This window comes from Notothenia rossii (assembly GCF_949606895.1).
Source record: "Notothenia rossii genome assembly, chromosome: 1".
NCBI classification, from domain to species: domain Eukaryota; kingdom Metazoa; phylum Chordata; class Actinopteri; order Perciformes; family Nototheniidae; genus Notothenia; species Notothenia rossii.
In genome coordinates this window covers 88,884,441-88,911,403 of record NC_136912.1, presented here as the reverse complement: position 1 = coordinate 88,911,403, position 26,963 = coordinate 88,884,441, and the positions used below count along the sequence as shown (strand labels likewise).

Sequence of the window (26,963 nt, the reverse complement as noted above, 5' to 3'; positions counted from 1 at the left end):
TTGAAAGGAAACCCAAGATTATGCGTGTCCTAGATATAGGAACATGGTAATGAAATAGAGCAGCATTAATGGGAAAACTGTGGTGGTTAGGGTATTTATGATTAAAATATTTAACAGCGTGGCTGTCAATTATTATACTGAGGTATCAAAACTGGTAGCACAGTATCAAGCACGCAATAGTCTGATATAATCCCTTTTCACACTGGTTGCCGAGCTTTAAAAAGCCTGAACGATAAAAGGGAAAGGAAAATTCAAACATGGTCTGTTTCATGCTAATCCTGTAATGATGCCTGTTACAAGGTAAATTACATTTGAATACTCACCAAAAATATTATTTTGTAATATGATTTAATATAAAAGGCTGCTGTTTTCAGTGGAAAAGTGTTTACTGTATATCAGGAGCTAATTCAGAGTAAACTTTGGACAGCACTTGCACTCAACAAATGTCATGAAAAAAACTCTCCACATAAAGGTTAACGTTGCTCTAAATATGTATAACAGTTATTTTCTCGCAATGTTGTATTTAACAGCTCGTCATGATGCTCGTCATGATGCCCCAAAGTGTAATGAAGTGGAAATGTTAAAGTGCAGTTTTTGTCATGACTTTTGGCTGATTCATAATAGTGGTGTCAAGATTGAATCATGGCGTTTAAATTAATCCCCAATACGTTTGGTTGTCTTTGTGACATGACAGAAGCTATCGTAGCATTACAAGAAGACAAGGTAACCTTGCCTTGATTCCATTCAATTCAATAAAAAAATTAAAAGCTCTGTACAAAAAGATTATACTGGATCGAAGCCAACCACAATCTGAGGATTTCAAGCTCTAATAACCTTTGCTATTGTAAGGAAGATAAACTCGAAGTACCAAAAGACTTCGGGATTGATTTTGAAAACACTTAATAACTTTTTAGGAGGAATTAATGTTCAGAGAAATACTCCTTAGCCGCAGGCTTTAGGGTGAACTCCTCTCTGCTCTGCTTTTATTTTTCCACATCACCGAGAGGACCTTCAGAGTGTGGCACATGAAACTGTGTTCGTACAATGGGAAGTGTATTAAGTAAGAGGTGGAGGATTTTATGATTGTTTCATTTTCTTTATGCAGGCTTAAGGACACCACATAGATTTCCCAGAGACTTGCCTAATTGTCATTTTAGTGGAGAGACTGCTTTTTAGAGTGTAGAATCAATGACAGGTGATAGCCTGCTGCTCCGTTGATCTCCTATCAGCAATAACATAAGATGCTGTGCACATCGAGGGATGAGAAGAGGAAAGGGAATAAAGAATATGACGTGAGAAAGAACACTGAGTGAAGAATCAAGGCAAAGGGGGAAATAAACACAACAGCTATATCAAAATAGTTTTTAAAGTGAATACAGGACACGGTGGGACAAATAAAATGATAAATATAATGCACTACAGGGTGTAATGAAGGGAAACAGGAGAGAAAAAGAGACAAGTAAAGGCATTCAAACAGACAGGGGGAGTCACACCGGACATAAAGAAATTGAAGCCAAGAATGTCTGGAATGAGAGAGACAGAAAGACAAAGAAACAAAAGCGAGGAAGAGCGTGGAGCCAGCAGTACACTTGCATTGCCAGATTTATATCCATACTGGGCCAAGATTGGAATAGTGGGAAGGACCTCCTGGCTCTGTATTAGCCTGGTTTTCAAATTATCAAAAGGGATGACATGTTTCTGTTTTTCCTCATGTGAAGTAAAGGGGAGTCCCTCAGGGCCCTATACTTGGACCATTGCTGTTCCGTCTTCACATGTTGTCTCTAGGCCACTTAAAATCAAAAACACAATGTATGTTGCCATAATTATGCTGATGATACACTGTTATACAAAACTCATGCTTGTCCCCTGGAGTCCTAAACTATCTTAAGTCACTGATTGAAAGCATTAAATACTTGAAGAACTGGATGTCCTGCAACTTCCTCCAAGTTAACAAAGGCAAAACCAAATTCTGGTTGGTGCTGCTGATCCTCTGTGGCAGGAAATATGTTCTCATTAGACTCTTTCTTCCTGGAAGTTCAGTGCCACAAAGGTCATACATCTGGTAAATGTTTTTTTTTGTTCACTATGGCTTTACTGCATGTATTAGAGCCACATCAACACAGAGTGCTTTTTTCTCTTTTTATAAAACAGTCTAAAAATATATTCTTCTTTCTGTGTCTTTGTATGCACCATTTACACCAAAGCAAATTCCTCGTATATCTAAAATGACTTGGTTATACAATTGGTTCTGAGCCTGGTTGTGGTTCTGCCGCTTATCATCTTCAAACATATCTAGTTTAACATTCTTCTCACTAACATGCTCATTATATATAGATAATTGAAGCAACATTTTCAAGCTAATTCAAAATGCTTCTGCCAGAACGTAAGCGTAACATTTTCCTCAGATCACACCTGACACTTGTCAAATCTCTGAAATGTTTTCCAGTTAGTGCGTTTCTGAGTTAATTACAGAGTGTTTCTTCTTCTTTCATGTTTCGTCTGTAAAGCCCGTATACCTACTCTACACTCAGCAACTCTCTGACTGGCTAATCATATAGATTCCTTTCAGGCATCTTACGTCATCGAGCACAGGCCCTCTGGTTGTTCCAAAGGATGAAACGTTAACAAAGCAGGATTTGTTTTGTACAGGCCAAGATGCTGGGATGCTGTTCCACAGTGTGATAGATATACTCTAACAAAAACATTGTTAAAAAGCAGACTGAAAACATTTGCATACCCCTCTTTATATTTTAAACAGCATGAGATAGTTGTTTGTTAGTGCATCGTGTCTCCCCGAGAGTAAAATGCTCCACACGAATAAAGATTTGTTTGTTTTGCCTCCCTAAAACATTTTAAATCTGCTCTGCTGACCCCGGACTGTTAACCTCCTCGATGACATAAATGCACATATGCACAAGCATAAGCACCATAACCTCTACACACAACAAAACAACAAACATACACATCTCCTCTGGGCACTATGCCTTCACTTAAGTCAAACCACAGTCTTCCCCCCCTATCTCTCTCAGGCCTAATGTAAAAACGATGCAGGAATTCCCTCCACTAGAGCGAAATGCACACATGATTTCCTCCCCTCGCTTAGGTCTCGAGTGACCTGGGGTCTGTTTACTAGATATTTGCATCACCATGAAATCCTGGAGCCTCAATAACGTCGCACATATTTAAAGAGAGGGTTGAGAGAGGGAGAGGGAAAAGATAGGAAGTGCGCAGTAAATGAAAAATGAGGAGTGACCTTTGTGCAAAGAACACCAGTTTTTCCCATGCACTGACAGACACCATGGATTTATGCAGTGGGAAATATGTGCGGGAGGACAAAAACGTTTCTGTAACACCCCTCTTTTATCCGAATCAGACCATGAGAACATGTCCTCTGTGTCTTTTCACCTGCCAGTTCCATCAGTTAGTACAGTATCTTCTTTACACAGCACCATGTGCCTAATGGATATATAATTTCAGGGGATTTAAAGGTTGGTGCTGGAAAAAGATAATCTTTGACTCTTTCTCTCTGCTCCCATTAGCGGGCGAGAGGTAGCCCTCCGAAAGAGCGCTGGATGACAGAGCAGTAATGTAATACCTGTAATAGCTTATTGTTGATGAATGGATATCTTTGAGTATTACTGGAGCTCTCCACGGAGTTGTGTCACTGTCATTAACCTTCATAGTGCTTTAAAATTACAGCGGCTGAGACACTGGGCGACACAAGAGCTACTTTTGCAATCTATACGGAGTAGAAGAAAGTTTTGCAGCATTGTCTGACCACTTGTCCACGATGCTGCAGGTTAATTATAGGGCTTCTGGAGGAAGACTCTCCAAGAAAAGGAAAGCTAAAGATAAATATTTGATCCTCTGTATCTCGGATATCTTCTTTTGTACCTTCCACTATGTTACCTCTCCTCGCTTCTTTCATCTTTTAGGCTTCAACATGCTTCATGAGAAAAGGAGAAACATCACAAATCACATCACAACAGTGGAGATAGGCCTGACCTTTGGCTCCCCACCAGCTTACAACCATCATTAGCAGGGCAGGGATCAGGGGCCAAAGCCATAAATCACACTCAAACCATCCGTGTAGGAGGAACCCGGCTACACTGCAGTAAAAATGAAAAGAAAACACACTCTCAGACTGACGTGGGGCTAAAAGCAGCTCCATCCATCACTGGCTTGAGGCTCTATAAAGCCAGAAGAAGAAAACACACAAGGCGATAATCTCCAGCACGGTTATAAATAATACAGAAACTTTGCTAATGGCAATAAAAAGGTCCTGCAGCATGACAAAAACCTTCTTGATGTGATTATTCGGCTACAATTCCCCCAAGGACATGTATTATCTTTCATTAATACTCGGGGGTAACTCAATAGGGCGATGTGTTCCCTTCCAGAGACTGTTTGCCCTCTTTGCTTATGAATTATGAGGGGAGGTGGATTTATTGTAATGGCAACAAGTGACTGTCAGTGGGGGGGAGAGGTTGGGTGGCGGGCAAAAATAGAACATTTAGGGGAAAGTGGAGGGCATTGAAGAAGGAAAACAGACTTCAGAATGTACTTTTTTTTGTATATTTGCACAATGGTAATAGCACTCTGCTTCTAATATAAGTAGGTATAACGAAAAAGAGAAGGAGCATGCAAATGATCTGCTGAGTCATTCTTAGTGTGTTCATATTAAAAAAATGAGTTGTTCAACTGAAAAGCGATTTTCACCTTGATATTTATAATGCCATCCCTTTATATGGGAAAAGCCTTGAAAATAATGAGCCCTAATGGGAAGAACTGTAATATGATTAGAGCAGCGTGAGGCACTACTATAAGCATTGTTATACCAACATAGAAATGATTTTATCTGTATTACCTCATTTCCAAGATATTTTTTATCAAGTGTCAGCCGGGAGATGGTTAGCTTAGCTTAGCTTAGCATAAAGACTTGGGGACAGCTATCCTGGCTCTGTGTCAAAGGTCAGTCAAAAAAGTATCTTAGTCTGTGGACAGCTCTAAAGCTCACGTAATTGTACTTTTCGTTTGTTTATTCTGTAAAAAAAAACCTGAGGGTAAAAACAACACACTGTGGTTTTACGAGGACAGCATCTTGGCTGGGAGCAGTTACTTGGAGTCTTTTCTTAATGGTAAGGTTGCCAGGAAATTAGCAGAGACTACAGGAAGCCACACATAATAGCCTGGCAGGTAGTTCCTTCTAGAAAAAACAATATACAATATATATGCTAATTTGTTAGCATTATTGGTGCTTGAAGGCTGATTAAATCCTGTTCGGCAAGTTTTTATGCTAGGCTAAGCTAACTGGCTGCTGGATTTAGCGTTATACCGCACTGATAGACTGCTATTACAATAGTTTAGATACTTTAATCAAACTCTCAGGAATTAAGTGTTTAAGCGTCTTAACTTACACAACACAGAGTGGTTGAACAAACCATATTGTCAAATACATAAGAGGCTTTTGTTTAATACAAAGGACAGCAATGATCTATGTATTAACTCACGTCATGACAAAGGGCAAAGAGTTAAAAGGATTCACGGACGTCTATATACACTAAATATATTTACTTTCTCTTTCTCTTTTTTCCCTTCCTGCACATTGCATGGGACTCAGCCATAAAGCTAACACTTGATTTATTGCCTTAGGATCAACAAATTGAAGTTGATGGGGAAATAATTCACTGTGCAGAATCGCTATATAGGCTTTACCATTCAGGGATAATATGTCCCTCGGCTCTGTCAAGATTATTTATTTATAATGGCAAGTTTCACAGGAAAAGCATCTTGCGTCAAGCACTGCGGTGTGAACGCCCCCATCATAAAAAGTATTTAGAAAATTGTCTCTCGTCTGATAAGGAGGCATAATGTCTGCTCCCAGAGGAGGCCAACAGTGGAGAACTGGCACCGGCAAAGATAGAAAAGTATAACTGCAATTCCCCAGCTTCTGATTGCACTCATGCACCCAGGCTGTAAATGTGCATGAAAGCTAGCAAACTGCATTCTGGTTTATATATTTCTATTTGACTAGGCTACCCTTCTTTCCTCTTTCCCTCATCTTCTCTCACATTCTTATTTTTCCCGTCGTCAAATTGAGTCTAGAATAGAATCATTTCCAATACGAGTTCACACTCTACAGTTTCCCCGAGGTTTCTGTCTTTGCTTTATCTTTCCCTGTTGCTCTGAAGGTCACGTCTCATGTGGACACACGTACATGCACACTACGTTTACCAGTTGTGAACAAAGACACAAGCCTGCGTTTGTGCCGAGCAGTAGATCCAAACGAACAAACAGAAATAAACACACACACAAAGACACACTCTATCGTTGCATTGCAGGCATAACTCCCAGGCCTGGCTGTGTGCAAGTTTGATCCCTCTCACCGTGTCTGAGAGGCATGTTAATCAGTGAAGGAAGCTGCCAGCTCAGCCATATACGTCTCTATCTTCCTCGCTCTCACTCCCTGCGTCTCCGTATCTGCATCTTCTCTCCCCAATCTGTCTTTGCTCTTGTCACACCCCGTACCTTATTGTATTTTTCGAGCATTCCTCTCCTTCTCTTCCCGTTCTTGCTCCAGCTCTCACCCCATCACAGCAAATCAAGTCTTTTTTTTTTCTCTTCTCTTTTGCTTAATGGATCTCCTTCCTGGGTCGGACAGATGAGATTTAAGACACTGAAGACTGAAAGGTTTATTTAGAAAGGGCTCTTTAAAGATATCTCACCAGCCTGACATTTCGTTGCACCCCAACCCCCCCCCCTCTAAGCTACGAGGCTTTGGGATATGTTCGTGCCGTGTTTAAGTGGATTTGGTTATGGTGATCAGGGTGGGTGGTTTAGTGGGATGCTGGATGAGTTTCACAGGACGAGTTTTGAAGAACGAGCTTTAAGATCTGAAGGGCAGGGGGATCGAGGAGAGGGAGGATTGGAGGATGGTGAGAGGAGAGACAGTTGTGCGGAGAGAGATATATCGGTTACAGAGACGTCTCCAAAGAACGTTTCCTCTCGGTTATAAGTCATGAGGGGGAGTGAAGGAAGGTGGTCATGTCCGTGCTGACAGTGGTAACAATGGTGAGACAGATGACTATGGAGCGGAATGAAGGAGGAACAGAGAGGAGCAAATTAGAGGAGAAGGAGAACATGAAGTGTGGTGAGTGCACTCAATTTAGAAAGAAGAGCGCGCCCAATCGATGGTTCCACACGTGTAAAGTGCAAGTACAAAAGATGCCTTTTAGCTTTCTCAAACAACGGCGCAGGGCCGAGACACAAATTAAAAGAGATGTTGCTTTGTTGACCTGAATAGCTCAGGCAGACAGTCAAAGGAGATGTGTCATGGTTAACAGCCTCTCTTCTTTATTCTACTCTATAAGGCTCTCGGGCTTGGCCTCCATCCGTCGTGTCGCACTTAAAAATAAATGCATTCACATGACACACTTCACAGACAGCATCTCAATGGGAGTGTCTCTGCTCAGTCACCCAGTAGCATCAATTCTCATCTGCATAAAACGGGCTCAAGCTGAAGCCTCCTCGTCGTCGCTCCCCGACCACAGGGATGTTCAACAATGTAATTTAGTACCTGGCATCTCACGGAGCGGATCAAATCAATATAAGCTATTTCGCCTTGGAAGTCAATGGCCCCCACTCTGGTTGTCAAGTTAATTTAATAAAAAGCAGTCAAAACGACGAGCACAGGGACATATGTTGGGGAGCTCTTAGTTATATGACGTGGAAATAACAGGAGAAAAGCATTCACTATATCACCCCTTGCTGCTAAATACCAACAAACTATGTGCAATATATAAATGCCGTTAATAACTGTGTAATATATACCTGGCTGCTAAATCCTAAGAACTGTTACAAGGTGTGTATTTTGTAAATTGTGTAACTTGCTGCTGTTAAATACCAACCACTTATGTGCAATATGTGCAATATATATAGATGCCGTTAATAACTGTGTAATATATACCTGGCTGCTAAATCCTAAGAACTGTTACAGGATGTGTATTTTTTTAAATTATGTAACTTTTTGTTATATATTTTTTATTATAACATAACTTAGTACTTTTTTTTAAATGCATGTCACATATTTAACTAACATTAAGCTGTCTGTGGCTCTTTTCCCTGCTGTAACTACGAAAATGTCCCCTCCGTGGGACTAATAAAGGTATTCTGATTCTGATTCTGATTCACAGTATACAGAGGAGCCGCTCAGGTAAGGTATGCAGGACACTGGTAGTATTGATTTTGATGGCTGGAGTACAACATCCTCGAGGATACGCGAGGGTGAAAGGCTGTACGTGGAGCTTTTCTCTCTGTGTGTTGCCTGTCATGAAGTCAGTGAAGAGGAATGGAGCAGCTCATCTGGGTCTCTTAAATCCCCACATAACAAAAACAAGAATCCAACACACAGCTCCATCAGCCCTCTCTCTCATCTCCCCATTGAAGCACTGGTCTAGTACACAGGTCTTTTGTGCTCCTTCTACTGCGGCAGATTGGAAGCTTTAGACATTATTTTGTTCTCTGACTAACAGGGTAAGTGGCTCGTTCATTGATTGGTCTTTCTCCGGGCTTTCGAGCAACAGGGCATATCGTCGCAGAGCCAAACAGACAGCAGACTAACCCCCTGCTGTGGCTGTTGACAGAGGCTGCCATTTAAAAAACAAGGGGGAAGAAGAAAAACAACGAGGCGTTAGGGAAAAATACCCGGCTTGGTTTCAACTGAGTTTTTTCCTCCAACACTATCCTCCAGTTGGACACTCTTTACAAAAACTCTGAAGTTTGCTCCGAAAGATAAGGCAAGAATGCTTCAGGGAATGTGTTGTCCAATTTAGCATAAAACGAAGTCTTCCTTTGGATACTCTTACAGAGTTTTATATCCTCAATCTGTGATGTTCAATGAGTTCCAGGAGCTGTTTTTGTGATGAATTTGCATGTACCCACTTTTCTTAAAACCAGCTTAGTCTACTTATGCTCAAGTGGCCTACAATTTCCAGTCTGACTCTTAAAAAGGTGCTGAGAGAAAGGAAACATGATCATTCAGTACATGGAGGTGGACACACCAAGCTGTAGTACAGTAACAAACCCCTCGACAGCATAACAAGGCCCCGGGCTGTACTACTTTCTAGACTATTGTGGCTACTGTCAGTGGAGCCTCTCTTCACAATGTCTGCTTGTATGTTTGACTAGTAAAGAAACTCAAGCCCTAAGTGTTTGACACACATTCAGTTAAAGACAGTCTTCTCAGTGTATTTTACTGGGGAAAACAGTTGAATTTGGTTATAATGTCTCCATTCAAGCAGCTTTCCTTCCCACACATACATCTCCTACTGGGAGAAACACGAACCCCCTGTGGGAAAGGAATGAATGGAGCCAAGGCGTCAAATCTGTTGTTCATGACAACACACTATATGATCGCGCAAATGCCTGATATGTTATATAAATATATAAGTACAAATAATTCCATAACGTCACTCTCAGCAGGTCAGTGAACAGCAGGTAGCAGCAGCTGATGCCCGGCTGGTCTGCATACGCTACGAGGTGACATTTAACATTTGTGTTTTTGTTGGTGGATTATTAATCTGATATATTTCACTCCGGTGCCAATATGTTGACGTCTTGCCACACTGTTGCACCTGTGACCAGTCATCTGCAGCCATACGGAAAAGAAAACCTCAGAAAAACTCATTACAAAGTGTCAGCTGTTCAGTTACGATGGATTTTCCCAAATCAAATCTCAAAGAAAACAGCACAGCAGTAGCTCTTGATCATTTCTGGTGGAATTTGAAACACTGCTTTAAAATAAGAGATAGTCAGATAACGTAAATAGGTGTAAAGATTTTGGCAAGCATGAATGTGGAGAGCATGTGCTGTGTTGTCAGTGCACATGGCAATTAGAAGTGAAGCTCCGGGCCGCCATTGATCCTTCAACAACAACCTGCCTGTTTATTGACAGATCTCTTGAGTTTCACTGCTGCACAGAAGCCCAAGGCCACTGTGTTGGGCCCCAGCGTTCTGTCTCTCTCTCTCTCTCTCCAATGCCCTTTGTGAACACGTGAGAAACAGCTCTATTCAATTTTGCCTTGCCAATGTCAGGCCTGGTTTTCTTATCAACAGAGGAGTGCAGCCGCAGAGCACAAAGGCTGTTATTATTTAATTGTGGCACTGGCAGATCAGTTTGATAAAGCTCTACCTTGTCTCTGGAGCTATGGATTTGACTCTAACATTAATCCAATGCATCGTCTGAATATAGCTCATTGCATTAATATGATGTGCAAATTGTATTTCTGACACAAATACAATACAATACAATAGGCATTCCAAAAATTGAACAATTAGCAACAATTATATCCCACTGGACAACGAGTGGGCGGCCAATCAGACAGTTTTTTAAACTACTCTAAACAGTGTGAACATTGATTGGTAGAAGCTATCTTTCAATCTCAAAGAAAGATATGCTAAGAAGTTAAGAAAGATAGACCTCTCAAATGCAGATAAAACAAATCTGTATGCACGTTGCAAAGAGTATACAGTAACATCAGCATGCCATAAGCTGTAGGTGGGGGATTTAAACATGATCTCTAGAGAAACAAATATTGCTAAGAACTTAAAACCCTTTAGAAAGTATTTGTAATGAGCCATATTAAGAAGGATACTAAGATAGGGAACATATGACCCAAGGAACATAGATACACATTCAGAATTGTACCATTCACCTTCAATTTCTGTTCTAAATAGGTCTGACAATTTATATAAACCTGCATAATAACCATTTCCCTTTCCATATTTGATCCGTAATACAGCCCTTTAGTAAACAAGGTTATTTCTTTTTTTTTGATTTGCTAAAATGGGGACACTACCAAGCAACACTCAACGGCTAATCATTAATCCAAGCCATCTGAAAAACAATGTGAAAAAGCGGTGTTGGATTTGACACCATCGATGGAAAAAGTCTAGTTAAAGTTAAAGCCTAAGGATAATGTTTGTGATCCAGGTAATTTAAATTTCACAGCATAGCTCAAACTACCGCTGTTTTTTTAATTTAATTGGTTCCCTTTCTTTTTTAATAGTACTTTTCTCAACAGATTTTTGAGCTTTGTCGATTTCCCAGATCACATCAATCATCATGGTGAATATGATGAATCACAACCTGTAGAATCAATGATCAAAACAACGAAAATAAGCTCAAAGTTGCATTGAAACTGAGTTGAGTGTTTGACAGCAAAAAGTATAAAACTACCACATGACATCTAGCCAGCATTTCTAGCATACCAAAAGTATACTAATAAAACAGTGAAGACATGCAGGAGCTCTGTTTACAAAAGATAAAGTCCAACAGCCAACTATTCTCCATCTGCTGCCAACATGGCCGTGGAAACGCTGCATACAGCTGAAGGAAAGCTGTCAAACCTGAAGCTCTTATTGAAAGCAAAAGAGAGGGAACTGATATCTATCTATAGGTGAAGATGGTGAAGAGAGGAAGAGAGAGAGAGAGACTGAGAGGAGAGAGAGAGAGAGAGAGAGAGAGAAGGAGGGCATAAATGAATTTTAGAGTGAGATGACACCGCGAGATAAGAGCGAAAATAGAAGGTTGGATTGGAACGGCTGGAGACAAATGGAAAGATAGTGGAAAAGCAGCTTCGCCAGCAGTGTGGTAATGCCGTGCTCTCTCGCTGAAACAGTTTGGCTCATGACAAGATAAGGACAGCCATCACAACCTGAGCCTCCATTTTTACTCATCCCGAGTGGTGGCTGAATAATAACCCCCCCCACGCGTCCCTTATCAGCAGCAGCTATTGTTCGAATCGTACACAGGCACAAACACAGAGGGACACAAATGATTAGCTGTTACAGTGACATTAAGTGGAATTTAAAGACCGTTGTGAAAGGACAGACACAGTTCATCAATTTGTTTCTGAATCCGACCGCCGGCTTTATGAGTCTGAGGCCGTAATGGCAGTTTTATTTCTCTTACCTTACTCTCTTCTCTTAAATTGCACAAGGGACTTAGTTTTATGCTATATGTTAAAGCCTCTGTGAGCTTTGAAATGGCTGCCCGATACTTTCCAGACTGAGTCATGCTATTGGAAAACTGTCAGAGAGATAAAACGAGTGAACGCAGTTTGGGACAAATGGATGAAAGTTGAAATAACTACACATTCAGTTAGTTCATGAACCTCAACATCCAACTGTTCTGTTCTCTCTTCCTGTGTATTTCCTCTTTATGTCTAACTATGCCTCTCTCCTCTATCTACAGGCAAGCATTGCTGCCAATGCAAACGGGTGCTATGGCAACAAGACATTGATTCCAGCAGTCTTACTGAATATGGGAGTCAACATGTATGTTTGTGTGTGTTTCTGTGCAGCTTTTTGAATATATTAATATGGATTTGACACCCTATTTTCAAGGATTAAGACCCAGTCACACTAAAGAGTGGCGTAGTGACACGCGCATACATATTTAAACCACTGGATTCCTGTCAAATAAACGTCTATAATCATTTCTGTTCTACGAAGCAGATTATATTCGGTAGAGGAGGGTAAATAAACCAACTGTGATCAACATATCAATTATGTTGTTTACACGTTTTATACACATACTACACATTTGTACCATCCATTAATGGCTCATAACTGCATAAAAAACAAACTTCTAATGTTGATTATTTATAGTGTCTTGAATACTGGAAGATAGTGGCTTGCTATCCATCCACCGTGAAAGCTTACATTATCAAAGTTCATCAAAGACGTCATTGTTTTGACTTTGTCTCCATAAATGGATTGACTGGTTGGTGCTAATTCACTGAAATAATTAGATTCTGTAAAGGAATTATTTTCTTTTTAAATACCAGTAAGATTGTGCCTTTATGATAAGCTAACACTTTGAATCTACTTCTTTATCCACAGCATAGAGTTTTCCCATCTGTACAGCTCCAGGACCTTGATACTATATTAAATTCAGTTGGCTTTAAAATGACCTATTCTTTGTTTTATTGTGTCTGCCTGCTTAATTAACATTACATTCATTCTCGATTCAGAAACCTTTGTATGAATTGCTAGACACAAGGGATTCCATAAGAGATACAAATAATAGTTTGCATCTTTTATTCATCACAAAATCTGATTTAAATATCTTATTCTTATTCTTTGAAGCAGCAAAAACACGCAAAGTCAAAACAGAATAAGCTGTCAGCTCTTGTAAATTCAGCTGTATTTTCTTTTCTGTTACAAAGCATCGTCTGGCCGGTGCTGATGTCAGCCTGAGGCCACGCTTCCTGCTCTCCACTCGTGTTCTGTTTTAGCTGCTAATGATAGCATACTTCCCACACAAAAGTTGAGAGCTCTCATTATACATTCAAACTTATCTGCGAGGACGTGAAAACAAGAAAAAGCCTATCTCTGAGGCACTAAAAAAGCCAAAAGTCAGGACACTTTGATTTTGATGTTGAGTGAGCAGAGGCTTTTACGCCGGTGAACACTGAGAAACACTAAGGGCCAAAATCCATAGCCAATCACAAGTAAACCAGGAAGTTAAGCTCTGACTGAAGCTGCTCTTTGCTCTTTGCTGCAGTGGGTGGTGAGCTCAAACTCCCGACAGATTTCAGGGAGGCTGCCTCACTTATCCTCAAGCCATGATGAGTGAAGCTCTTTGAAGGGGGGTCTGAGTAATGAGGGTAATGCTATGTAACCTGGCAAGTTTCTACACAAGAGTACGCCAAGAGAACGGAGCTGCATCCTCTGGGGGGGGGGGGGGGACAGCGAGGGCAATGGATGCACACCGAACCTCAAAAACGCACAACATATTTGCCCTTGTGCTACCCAAATATGCTACATTTTAGCTTCCAGTGGTGTTAATATGCAATAGCGGTAGAAAGTGTAGAGCTGAACAGATGTTGGGATGCATTTTCTATTAGCATGGTCTTCCTGTTAGTGGGAGGGGATCTGGTTAGTCCAAAAAGAAGCAGATGCTGTTTATAGTGATCAAAGATGGCAAAAGGAGGAACATGATGAGGAGAGGGCCGGGGCGTACTGGGATGCTCTGATTTCCAATTTGATCAATATCAAAGGCACAGTGACACTGTTGAGTCGTTGGAGAGCAATGCATGTGAAATAGTTCACATTTCACATTTCAGCAAATGCACTTGAATGCACTCCATAAGCATCTTCCCTGCCAAATCACACACTATTGGAAAGGGAAACAGCTTTGAGAAAAAACATTTAACCAAGCCAAAGCATAGTCAAAATATAGATTCAAAAACACGTCAGTTGTTTTGCTTATTTCCAGCAGAAATGTTTATCACAGTTAGAATGAAAACTGAGAGAAAATACTAATCAATGTAGTCATTCCAGTGAAAAACATGTTTATTCCTCTGAACAGACGTTGCTGTCGGGCTGATTGTCCGCCCCATTCAGCCATTACTCAAGAATTCGCACACTTGTTATGACAATTTAATAAAAAAGTCTAACAAGATGAAATGATATATGATCACATTATGTACGGACATGGATGCAAACAGCAGCGTGACTGTTTAGCTGAAGAGTCATTCTAGTTAGAAATATTTCAAGAGGTTGCTTCATATACTTCACAAGATATGGTTGTGCTGTTATTGATTTTTATCACAAAACAGCTTTTAGATCTGACCGGCGGATAACCTTTCAGACTGAAAATATATTCTGTTTTTGTCAAACTCAACAGCCATTAGTGATAACTACTGGATTCAAAACTGCAAACACATCATCACAATGATTCCCAGGTGATGTGTGCTTGAATGTCCATTTAGAAAACAAGTAATTGAAGAGGAAGTCTGGGTGACAGCTAATTTTCCTTTCATCCTTCACCTGGATGGAAACACTGACTTCTTTTAACCTGAGAGTTCTGTGTGTGTGTGTGTGTGTGTGTGTGTGTGTGTGTGTGTGTGTGTGTGTGTGTGTGTGTGTGTGTGTGTGTGTGTGTGTGTGTGTGTGTGAGTTTGTGATGAGCTTGACAGCCGCGTCCGCCCACTCTTATAGCTTTTTTATTGGACAGGAGCCTAGCAACAAGCCCCGCAGCCTTCTGTGCACGGTGTAAGAGAGTAATCAGACAAAGCGTCAATTAACAGCACCAGCGCCGGCAGTCCATCAGAAGGCCTTTCAGCGCACACTTGGCCCCAACTTCAAGGTTGCTGAGAGGGGGAACATGTGGGAAGCTGTGTGAGAAGCCCATGTGTTCAGTAGGTGTGTAGGTGTGTGTGTGTGTGTGTGTGTGTGTGTGTGTGTGTGTGTGTGTGTGTGTGCGTGCGTGCGTGCGTGCGTGCGTGTGTGTGTGTGTGTGTGTGCGGGCGCGCGCGTGTGTGTGTAATCCCTTGATTGGCTTGGTGTTGTCTTGGTATGTCGTCCCCAGAAGGATATACCCCTATGTAATTTAAATGTATTTACAATCAGCAAACAGTACCAACTGCTGCTTTAATTTGATATGATCACTTTTTAATATGAACGTCTTCTCTCTTACTTTATCTGCACTACATTTCTGCTGTTGTCTTAATGTAAAAGACAGATAAAGGGATTCTGAAATCCGACCCTTTTCTCTTCCAGCTTCACTCTTTTATAAATAAATGAAGAGAAAAGAGAGGTTTAAGACCTTTGAATCTCTTCAGGGGGAACAAAAATGAGACACAAGCCCCTGCTGACGGGGGAGACGTGTCGAACAACTGACCGGAGCGAGGAGCGGTGGCAGAGGGAGGCGGGAGGTGAGAAAAGATGAGGGGTAACAGACGGGGAAGAGGAGAATAAAGAGAGAGAGCGAGAGAGAGAAAGAGAGAGAGAGAGAGAGAGAGAGAAGAGAGAGAGAGAGAGAGAGAGAGAGAGAGAGAGAGAGAGAGAGAGAGGGAGAGAGAGAGAGAAGCCGGAGGCGAGAGAACAGACAGCAGGGTTTGGCTCTCTGCCGCACTGGCACCTTGGCGTGGATCCAAGCCTCGGTCTGTGTGGGCAGTAACGATTGTTGCAGACCGGTCGCGAGGCTTTCCCACCGAGCTGCCGGTGTCACGAGAAATGTTCACACGCCGACGCACGCATGTCATGCATCCCACAGTTTCCACCCATCCAGACACTTCTAAAGCTGTCACATGAAGCTCAGGGCAGGGGGAATATGGGTGCGTCAATTGGGCTCCTTCCTCCAGTTACTGCATTTAGTTCATCTTTCCTGCCAGTCTGTAACAGGTCTCTATTGATCATCCTATTTCCTCTTTATCTTTAATCAAAAGGCTGGGAAACTCTGTTGTTTAATTGATGAGTCTCTGCGAGAGGCCCACTCACTGGCTCCCACAGAACCCGCTCGCATTCATAATTAATAAACGACTGCTAATTATCCAAGCGCCCGCTCCACACCATGCACGTCCTATATACCGTATGAAGGGAGGAAGAGAGAGGGAAAATGGCTGGAATGAGACGTAGAGAGGAGATGTTTACAAAAAGGGAGATAAAACATCCTCACGAAAAACATTTTGGGAGAAAAGTGTGAAACCCGTCACCTGTGGCTCTCATCCACATCCAATCTATTTCCATTTGATCCTCTCTCTCATCTCCATCACATCACATACTTCCTCTCCCCTTTTCATCTTCTTATTAAAGTGCTCCAACTTTTATGGGCTCGGGGAGAGGGAGAGGGAGAGGGAGAGGAGGTGGCTGCAAAGACAGGCCGATGATGGTGGGAGAAAATGTGATTGATTCGAGAGGGAATAATGCATTAGAGGGTTATATATTTATTTATCCTTACATGTATCTTTTCGCCAGAGAAAAGTATTCTCTTCAGTGATAACTTTAACAGTGTTTCCGACCCCATGGAGGGTTTTAAAGTGGAGTGGGTGAACTCCTGGCAGAGGGAGGGTAGTTTGGGCTCAGATGGATGGAGCGGCTGTCTCTAATATGGGCCCATCTGGAGGAGGATTGACCTGTCTGTCTTCCTTCCACCGCTAATGCCGATTGATAAATGGGGGGTGAGGTGGGCTGCTGTGGATTAGGGGAGGCTGCAGGAAGGAGACAGCTCATCATGTCTGGGTACATGAGCAGGTAGTGGGGGTAACGGATGTCATGTAACGAGATTATTTAATCGGGAGACATAAAAAAGGTAACTGTTTTCGATTACAATTACTTAAAATAATTAAAATAATGGAGATTAATTAGAGGATACATACAATACATTTCCAAAATGAAGACTAAACTGTACAGAATGATTTTTTCTCTATGGTTTGCTGCTTTAATATTTCTTTATTTTAAATACATTTATTTTTTTTAATGCAGTAGGCGGACACCTGATTTATCAACAAAAATGCAGTTAGCCTTTTTTAATTATTGCTTTTATATATATTTTTTTATTTCATTTTCTATACACTTAAGAAAAAAACATCTTATTGTTATTTATTTTCCTTATTTTAATTGTATTGCATTTGCTATTGAGGTAATCCAAAAGTCACGTAAAGTAATCAGGTTACATTACTTTTATATTTGGATTAGTTAGGTAACTGATTACATTTTTTGACATTTAACTAGGATTACATTTTTAAAGTTACCCTCCCAACCCTGAGCCCGAGTCACTGCTGGTCACAGCTGCTGCATCTGGAAAGACGTGTGAGGGATTTTGGCTCGTACGTGTGTGTGTGTGTGTGTGTGTGTGTGTGTGTGTGTGTGTGTGTGTATGTATGTATGTATGTATGTATGTATGTATGTATGTATGTATGTATGTATGTATGTATGTATGTATGTATGTATGTATGTATGTATGTATGTATGTATGTATGTATGTATGTATGTGTGTGTGTGTGTGTGTGTGTGTGTGTGTGTGTGTGTGTGTGTGTGTGTGTGTGTGTGTGTGTGTGTGTGTGTGTGTGTGTGTGGAAACATTGACATACAGAAATCTATGGCAAGCTTTAAAATCCTGATTGTCTGCACTGCGGGGCCTTTAAATCAATAAGGTAAACAAGAACAGATACACACACTAACTCACTCACACGCACGGAGTGAATAAACTCCACAGCTTCACTTCATTAATTGGTCTCTTATGTGCGTTAAAGTAACAGATGTATCTATTTATTCAATTTAAGGCAACCTTTAATAGTTTGCTTTGGCTGACCGCAAGCAAATTATTGGATTTACTTATTTTCCTTTCTGCCTATGAAGCAATTTTATAATGCAACTTCAGGATTATCTTAACAACATAAGATATATTATTATTATTTAATCAGATCTTAGGATATTTTCTCTACGACATCTCCTTCCTTTTTACCACCCACAGCAGGCTTATGTTATCATATCCTTCCCCCTTACTTGCTCTCGCCTGCAGCCTTTACTACTTTTTCTCCTTTAAGCTCCCTTTCACAGAGAGGAATGGCTAATGTGATGGGAAGCAACTAGAAAATACTCAACTCATACATATTCATACATCGTCAGCTTACACAAACTGTGTTGGGAAGAAACACACATTTGCCCCAAACTAGACGCACTTTTATTCATTTTCCACGCCATGGCGGTTTTAATTGACTGCGTAGAGTTATTTTTTGTCTTTTTGCTCACTCAGGCTTGGCTGCCGAGCTCTCTCACTTTCAATTCAGTGACCGGAGATTAAATCACAACTCTCTTCGGCCCTTTATCATCTTGGCTCTGTTCCATCTCTCTCTTTGCCTCGGGCAGGTTAGACGCCAACCGGCCCTCGTAGACCCAAACTCCTGCACCACATTCTCTCTTTATTTCTGTCTATTTCACTGCCTTCCTGCTCCTCAACCAGGAGGCATAACTGCTCCCCGTTATTCACTTGCTCTCTTTACCCAGAATGCAAAGTGTCTTCACCCAAACCCCTTAAGAAACGGTGACCTTGGCTTTCTGAACTGAAATAGAAGACAGATAAAAAAAAAAATCACTGACCGCCTCCCAACCCCCCACACAGCCTGCCCCTTCATCTCAGATTACACTCTAATGATTTAAATGGTGCGGGGGGGGGGGGGGGTCCAGCTGACAATTTATGAGTCAACTAAAGGTCATCGGAAAATCCTGCACCTCAATGATTACTGCAGGTTCCCCTTAGCAACAGTAAACACAGCACAACTCCTGCAGAAGTTTTAATCAAATCGGTTCCAATAACTTCCTCTCTCACGACCGAGAAGACAAGTTTTCGGAGCGCTGCCACAGACATCAAACGGCGAAAATTATTCATCTGTTGCAATCTGCAGCCAAGAGGCAGGGCCGGATAAAATGGTATCTCCTATGACATGCTGTAATCCCGACTGACTCATTCGCTGTTTGGCAACAAAATAGAAACATATAAATGCACAAATGAATCGAGCGAGCAATTGAAAAACTCATTTTCCTAACTGTAAAAACAGAGCTCTCTCTCTGTGAAATTGGAAGAAAGTTGAAATGTACCTTCTCCTTCTGCTCCACGGGGTGTTTGCATTTGGAGCAGGTGGTATTATATCATTATGACAGAGCCAATATGTTTTTCCTTTTCAGCGGGTAAACTCGTCTCGCGCCTTGGATCACCAGAGTAGAACACTCTGATGCCAACCTGTAACCGGACCGAGTCCCATTCATGTTGCTCCTAATGGCAAGACTGAAGTAGTGACCCTTAAATGAACAGTCAATGTACCTTTCAGCTTGATTTTACGGGCTCATTCATTTCAATTTAGGTGCAGTAAAATGCAAATGAGCGGGCAGGCTATAGAGTTATATAGTCTTTCCCATGCATGATAGAGATAATAGCACTATATACCAGAGGTGTGGTCTAGAGTAACTTATTTGATGTGTTTAGAGTTGACCAATAAGACTCTTGCGACATTTATTGGACTGTAACCTGTTGAGATCTCCATATCAAGTGAATACTTAAAACGAAAGTTAATTATAAATCAAATATGATCAATCATATTCTTGTATAAACCCATAATGAAAATGCTTCTTGATGGTTTTTAATATTATGTATGTATGTTTACAAAAAGTGGGTGTTGAGATCTCCATATCAAGTGAATACTTCAAACGAAAGTTAATTATAATCAAATATGACAGCAGTTAATTGAACCTGGTTCTTTGGGGAGATCTTGCTGACGTTGGTGGATCTGAGCCAAGCAGTAAACTTACATAGACTCAATAACTTTGGTTAGGTCAATTAGTAGGTCTGAGTAATTTACCGGAATAAATTATCAGCCCTCACCGACTCTTACAAACCGCAATAACTTGAGACTTAACTTGGCTTCGAGCCTTTTGATTTGATACCTTCCCACATGTCCAAATATTTAGTATGTTATATAAAGAGTGGGCAATGAATTAATTAATTTCCCTTCAGTTCCTAAACCAACAGCGGTTAAAGCCTTTCATTCCCAGAAAATGGACACTTATTTCTGCAGATCCACTGTGTTTGAACCTATCCATCCACATTCAGTTGCATTGAAGTGCAATTGAATGCATTGAAGTATGCTTCAAAGTGATGGGTTTTTGTCAGCAAAAAACACATTTTGGCGTGATTGCAAAGACTTAAAGATAGGGTAGGTAAGAATGGAGAAACCAGCTCGAGTGCGCTAGAATTTGAAAGTACGAAGCTGGAAAAAATCTGCCCCTTCCTTCAGACTTCCTCACAGAGCCCCTCCTCCAACACACACGGACGCGCACATGACCAATGAGGGCACGAGATAAGTTTGTGCACAGATGGAAGGCTGACAGGCAGGTACAAATAATTAATCGTGCTTTATACAGCACCACGGCTTCCACAGATGACATTTTGTTATGTATTTATTGTCAAAGCTTTTAATATATTCATTGCTATCGGGATGTTAAGAGCATTCCATGGAATATAACAAAAAGTGTTTCTCTAGTGAATTACCTACCCCACCTTTAAGACTTATTTTTGACTTGCAGAACATCAATCAATATCACTCATGTGGAAGTCTCCCAAAAGTTTTTGTTTCTCTTTTTGGAGATTGCCTGGCAGGGTCACGACAAGACCTTGTGGACCTGACCAAAAATAGTCTGACACATTAACCCTATTTAAAACAGAAATGTGTCACTTTTAAACTTTGGTTGTTGTGTAGATTGACCAAATAAGATAGCACGTGTTGATTAGTGAGTTTGGAGTTACTGGTAGGTGGGTTTTGTTACAAGGCAAGCTGTTTTTCCACATTAACAGTCTTGCTAACATGCTAAGCTAAGCTAACTGGATGCTGGTGTTTGCTTGCTTTTTCTTCATTTCAACGTACTAATACTATTCCTTTAACCTTATGAAGAAACAGGGTGTCCATACACTGTTTTAACTTCAGAAAGTTAGAGCAATGACGTTTTATTTTAAGTTTGCTATAGTGACGCAGCATTTTTCTCCAGGGAGCAGTCCAAGGTTGAACAGTTCTGAAACTCTGACTAGTTCCTATTTCTTCTCTGTCTTTCCCTTGGGGTATTGGGTCCTCAGACAGCCGGGCAGAGGATAGAGAGATAGGATGGACTACACTTGATACATCGCGGCCAATATTTGTTTTGTGTTGAGAGACAAGCTGTGTGAGTAACAAAATACAATCAAAACAGGAAAGAAATACAGTCCTCTGCAATCTCCTGACACAAGCAGATTTCTAAACAAACAGCTTTTTTTATATAGTGCGTAAACACTTTTGCAAAATTGCTTAATGCCAACATGTCATCTCTTGAATACTTGACAGACTGTGAAACGGTATCAATGAAGTGTTACATCAGCAGTTAGAGATTGTGTTGCAAAAACAAAGAAGACACATGTAATTCACACTTGCGCAGGCCAGCAGATGTTACAGAGATATGACAAACTGCAAGGCGGCTCATATTAGTGAAATGCTGAGCTGCATTACCCTGCAGGTCAGGAGCACCTCTCTGATTGGCTGCGTTGCCTGAACAAACAACGCTAACACAGTATGTCGTCGTCTTCAAACAGATGCCAGTGTCCCTGGAGACCGCTGCGCCTGGGTCCAATCCCCAGCTTCGCACCAACTGTTTTTCTCGGGAGTCCCAGAGCACATTTTGACACACAAACACACACTCACACACACACACACATCTCTAAGCCCCAACCACTGGTCCCAAATCGGAGCTAAATATAGGCGGTGAGGTAGAGATATAGGTAGTTGTCAGATGAGGCCCCATTATCAGCCGCTGACTGTGAGGCTCTTGTGCTCTTCCATAATGACCAGCCGCTGCACCTGTCTCTCTACGAGGCCTGCTCCACACACAGGCACTCGGGTCAGACTAAATATAGCCCCTCTCCCTCTTTGTCTCCCTCCATTGCACCACTCGGCACCCCACCCTCAAACCCCCCACCCACACACACCCCTCTTTTCAATCTCTAATTTGGAGCAGACTAGGTTCAGTGGCCAGGCAGGGCCTAAACACTTACACCATCCCTCTTTCATCTCGTCCCCTTTTATAGAAACAAGATGACATTACAGTGGGCAGGAATTACCAACAGGGATCTATTGGCACCACAGAGGGGGCCATTAAATCTTATCCACTCGGATAAAAGGGGTGATGTCTGTATGTGTGAGTCTATCTTTGGCCAGCTATAAAAACCTTCCAATAGTGAAGGGTCACCATGAAGCGGACCACTTTTTTCCAAGCCACATGGTCTTTTTAAATCCGTGAATGTATCTGCTTTGTTATTTTTCACATTTCAAGTTGGATTATAAAACACATTGTTATGAAATACACTTTCCATTATTTTTGAGGGATTTTGCCACAACCCGCAGCCTGTTAGATTTCTCTCAATTTTCCTCTTTCACTTTCTTTTCCAAACATTGTTCACTGTAAGAACATCTTGTTTACTGGAAACTGCAGGGAACAATTTGTGGTTTTATTTGAAACAGAAAAACCTCTTTAAACTCCAGAAAACTGTATTTAAAGTAAAGGACATATAGAGAAATTCATAGATAATATTACAGGTAAATACCGCCCAAACATACACACTTTTGCCCTGCTCTATAACTAATGTGCTAAAAAAATATGATTGGTTTCATTTATTGGAGTTCAAACGCTGCTACAAATATGTATTTATTGAAAATGTTTACGATAACACAATCAAGGATAATTTATCTCCATTGTGGTCAATCAATAATGATTATGGCTTCCCTTCAGCTGTTTTAAAGTCAGTACGTTGTGAAAAGCAGAGGGTTTCATGGTTTATTGCACTGACTCACGTTGTTGTTCAGAGTACTAATAATGTGGATTACAGGAGAATAGTTATATCCCAAAGGTGACATTTCACGAAGGAATATTCTCTATATGTAGTTTTGCAGACCTGCGAGAGTCAGTAAGGGTAATTCCCAGGAGTAAAGTGAGAATATTATTGACAGTCACATTACCGTCCGTCTACTCTCCTCCGTTTGGCCGCTGACAAAAATGTCGAATACTGCAGGCGGTAAAAACATCCGCAGTGCCAGCACCCAAGAGGAGAACGACTTTCCGAGGTAATAAAAGATGAGACGGAGTGATTAGGGAAATGCCAGCGAATGGCTGAGAGGCGTTGCACCTCACTCCTGCTCCTTACAAATGGCAGTCAGGGTTACTGCTGACAAAGGACAATGCATCAATCTGCTAATCCTCTACGACGAGCCACGGATAGAAACATGTATGTCCTACATCTGCATCTTCACACCTCTGGACTCATAAGCTACAATTACTGTACTATTTTGAGGTACTTTGAGTATTTCCATTGTTTGCTACTTTTTCCATTTGCTACAATTCAGAAGCAAATATTTACTTTTATTTTTGCACATTTTACACCATTATACTTATTTGGTGATGTTAGTTTATTTGCAGTCGTACAGTGATGAGACTTATACCCATGGAATCTGTGGAATCTCAGCTTTCATATCTCTGGAGTCATAAACTACAAGTACTGTACAATTTTGGGGTACTTACTTGAGTATTTCCATTGTATGCTAATTTTTCCTTTTGCTACAATTCAGAAGCAAATATCTCGTTTTATTTTGTTCATTTTACACCATTACACTTTCATTTCATTTCAAACCTTTATTTATCCAGGTGTATCCCATTGAGATCATTGATCTCTTTTTCAAGGGAGACCTGCTCAAGTAGGTTCCACATGAAACATAAAAACATACAGAACAACAAAAAGGACATCTTACAGCATCATTACAGGGTTTACAATGTACATAACTATCCACATGAGCAGGTACCAACAGCTTCCGATTGTGTAGCATCCAACCGAGCTTCAAAAACATTTAGTGGCACCAGATTTCTCAGTTTCCATTTCAATTGCAGACTATTCCAAGACAGTGGAGCTGCACATCTAAATACTATCTTCCCTAAGACAGTCCTAGCAGTTGGCACATTTAATAAAACCACAGCATGCGATCTCAGGCAGTAGCCACTTACAATTCACCGTGAGATCAGGGAGCAGATGTAGGATGGAAGTTTCCCTAACATGGCTTTGTATATGAAAATGTACCAGTGACTGAGCCTCCGTACAGTTAGCGAAGGCAAACCAGCCCTTGCATACAGGGTACAGTGATGGGTTAATGCTTTACAGTTTGTCACAAATCTCAGTGCGCTGTGATACGCAGCATCTCACTTGTTTGGTGATGTTAGTTTCTTTGCAGGTTCATATTAATAACAACACATATAAATAAACTTAATTTTGATGGTAAATGGTCTGTACTTATATAGCACTATATCGGGTGAGTAAAAAGTATTTAAAATAAGCTTGACTTTTACCAGCTGCAAAATTAAAATGGTACTTTGAGTATATTTAGAATAATCTGATGAGCATTCATTTATAGGATATAGTTAAAAGATTAAGGATACATCCTTACTCATACGTATAATGACTGTCACATCTTACCAGAGTCATTAGTAATGTTTGTCTTCTATATTTAATCCATTTATCACATTTATTGTCAAAGATATTGTTTTCTTTTAACCAATTCCTTTTAATTTGTTTATTATTGCTAATGTTATTACAAAGAATCTCGAGGGTAAGCCTTGACGAATCGGAGTAGTTCTTCAACCGTGTGTTTCAGAAATGAGCCAAAACATTCTGCTGATAAAATTGAGAAACCACAGCGCTCTGCATGGCCTTCTCTCCCCTGTCTCCGTTACCCTGGAAACTGCTGTCCATGTAGGAAGGAGCAATTGTGTTACAGAGGCAGGGCGATGCAGCAAATACAACTATAAAACATGACTTTACAGTTATAGAGGCAGAGAGGAAGAGGGCGAGGAAAATAGATTTATTTTAAAAAGACTGAAAACTTTTCTGATTGCCAATACCTTATAGGTTAAAATCTCACACTGCACGGTAACTTGTATTATTGTATTTTATACTTGTATAAGGACTCAGTTTTAAAAGACGCCCTATAAAGTGTTTTTGGTTTTCCCTGTAGTGTTATTTTAGGTGCATTTAAATGGTCTGCAAAGGCTAAAATCCCAAAGTTGAGGGAGTTTCTCTCCCACAAACTCCCCCTAAACACCTCTGTTGTACTGTTTGTTTACTTCCTTAACATAATGATCGACTATGTAACACCTGCGCTTCTATTGGCTAGCGCCCCAAAACATTGTACGTGATAGGATAAGGGGCGGGGAATCTCTTAGCGGTTGACCAATCACAACAGAGCCAGCTAGCTAACCAATCAGAGCAGATTGGGCTCTGGTTTCAGATAGAGGGGGAAAAGAGGTGCTGCAGCACAGTAGGGCTGTCCCGAATACAATTTTTCGGGCTCCGGATATTCGGTAGTAATCAGCAGCGAATATTCTGATATTTGGCCCGCGCGTCGGGGGGGGGGGGGGGGGGGCGTAGTAATCTGCAGCGAACCGCTTCAGCAGGTGTATTTCGGTTTATTCACGGCATTCATTTTGTTATTCTACAGTATTGTTGTTTTATAGTTATTTGTTAATGTAAATAACCCAATTTGTGTTCTTTGAAATTGAAAAGGATATTGCATTGTGTTTGTTGTTGTAGGAAGTTGTTGTTGCTATGGAAACAACGTGATGGAGATTAACGGAGAAAAGTCATATCTACATATAAAGACGGAGAAAGTAAACAATAAAGTTTATGGTTAAGTGTTAGCACCCCCCGAAGAGGCACAAGCTCTCACGTCGATATTGGAGATTTCAATAAATAATAAAAAAACGAATAGTACTCCAACGAACGAATATTCGGATATTCGGGTACAGCCCTACAGCACAAGCAGTATGAGAAACATAAGGAGCTTTTTGAACATTAAAGCTTGGGAACATGTCACAGTAAATAAAAAAAGAATAAAAGAAATTGCCTGAAAACGGGTATTACATGTCCTCTTTAATGTTTTTAAAGGTTATTTTGTAATATGTTTCTTATGCACTGTGTCTTATTGCTTTTAATATATTTTGTAAAGCGCTTTGAATTGCCTTCATGTTGGAATGTGCAATAAAAATGAACTTGCCTTGCCTTCAATATGAGTAAAAGGAAGGGAAAGGGGAGACAGGAGTAAAACAAGAGAAAGCCATGATGGTAGATTAAAAGAAGAAGGGCGCAGCGGGGTTGGCGTAGATAAAAGGAAGTTCAGAAGTGGAGGGAACGTGCAGTAACTAAATGAACATATCAAAGATTCCTTCCAATCCTCTGACCCCTGAGTCACAGATAGAGGTACACAGAAATGTAAGACGACTGAAGAATTAGCTTGATAGCTAAATCAGAGGAGACACGCGCTAAAGCACACTCGGCGAGTTATGATAATAACTGCTATCGAAGTGCGTCTGATTACATACGGAGAGTCGGGAGGATGGAGAGCAGGGAAGAGGCCCAGGCGCTGTAAGCTGGTTAAGCAGATTGTCTGATCAAACTATGCCTCCCTACATCTATTCACATCCTCTCAAAGCCTCATCTCTGCCATCCATCTCTCAACCTCCCTCCCGAGTCATAATGCACCCATTGAGTCACTCCATTTGTCTCCCATCACATGCCCAAAGCCAAATCCTTTCCTTTATTCTTTATTTTCTCTTTGTTT

The 26,963-nt window shown here is 40.9% G+C and overlaps 1 protein-coding gene across 3 annotated transcripts in view; it reads right to left on the bottom strand.

Moving 5' to 3' along the window:
• Positions 1-26,963, bottom strand: part of sema6bb (sema domain, transmembrane domain (TM), and cytoplasmic domain, (semaphorin) 6Bb) — a 156,940-nt gene that overhangs the window by 99,680 nt on the left and 30,297 nt on the right. The window contains exon 1 of one of the 3 annotated variants that reach the window (XM_079640740.1): positions 19,387-22,048. The exons of the other annotated variants lie outside the window; for them this stretch is intronic. The gene's annotated coding sequence lies outside the window, so the exon portion shown is untranslated. Of the gene's footprint in view, positions 1-19,386; positions 22,049-26,963 lie in introns of those variants that run through there. 3 annotated transcript variants of the gene reach the window in all.